This window comes from Zingiber officinale, chromosome 10B (genome assembly GCF_018446385.1).
Source record: "Zingiber officinale cultivar Zhangliang chromosome 10B, Zo_v1.1, whole genome shotgun sequence".
Taxonomy (NCBI): domain Eukaryota; kingdom Viridiplantae; phylum Streptophyta; class Magnoliopsida; order Zingiberales; family Zingiberaceae; genus Zingiber; species Zingiber officinale.
The window spans coordinates 15268050-15269058 of record NC_056005.1 but is presented as its reverse complement, the minus strand read 5'-3'; the positions used below and the strand labels follow the sequence as shown (position 1 = coordinate 15269058).

At 34.9% G+C, this 1009-nt stretch overlaps 1 non-coding gene across 1 annotated transcript; it reads right to left on the bottom strand.

The window, feature by feature from the left end:
- Nucleotides 1–686: 686 nt before the first annotated feature.
- Nucleotides 687–794, bottom strand: LOC122030768. The gene has a single exon (XR_006125606.1). It is a non-coding gene; the product is annotated as a small nucleolar RNA R71 (small nucleolar RNA).
- Between the last annotated feature and the right edge of the window lie 215 nt (nt 795–1009).

Here is a 1009-nt window from a genome sequence, read left to right as displayed (position 1 = left end):
CGACGAAACCGTACACTTGCGGTTGCGTAACAAATTTTTGGCGCCGTTGCCGGGGATTGCTCGCATTAACATTAGTAGATTAGTAACTTAGTTAATCTAGACTTGTGAATAGCTTTGGTTTTTCCATTTTCATAATTCAAAAAAAAAAATCTGCATTTTTTTTAATCTTAAAACTCTGCATTTATTTCTTGTTATTAGTTTAAGGTTTAATTTTTCGTTTTCTTTGTTTTTTGCATTCTCTTTCTTGCTCTTAATTCTTCTTTTTTTGTTTTTTTCTCTCTCATAATTTTTTTTTGGATATTTATGAGTACTAACATGTCAAGCAGGCCCTTAAGAGATTTCTCTGCGCCTATTTCTGCAAGATTTATGTCTCCCATTGTGCAACCTCATATTGAAGCAAAAAATTTTCAACTAGACCCAGAGTTAATTTCCATGATACAAGGTCACAAATTTGGAGGAGAAGTATCAGAAAGTCCTTATCTGTATCTTGAGACATTTCTAGAGCTTTGTGATATGGTGAATTGTGAAGGAGTATCAGCAGATGCAGTTTGGTTGATGGCATTTTCTTTCAGTATCAAGGATAAAGCAAGGACTTGGTTATATTCTCTTCGTCCTCAAAGCATCACAAGTTGGGAACAACTGGAGGAGCAATTTCTAAATTATTTCTTTCCTCTAAGCAGAACAGTGTACATGAGGAATTGTATCACAAATTTTGCTCAGGCGTATAGAGAATCATTATTTGAAGCATGGGATAGATTCAAGAGTCTTCAAAGACAGTGCCCTCATCATGGTTTAGAGAAATGACTGATTCTACACATATTCTATAGGGGAGTTTCTTTTTCAGATAAGTGCTTGTTAGATTCATCAGCTGGAGGTTTTTTTATGGACAAGAGTATAGAAGAATCTTATACATTGATTGATCAAGTGGCATTGAACCTCCATGGATGGTCGAGCAAAAGTTAGATGGAATCTCCCTCAGAAATTTAAGAAGTACAAGCCATATATACAA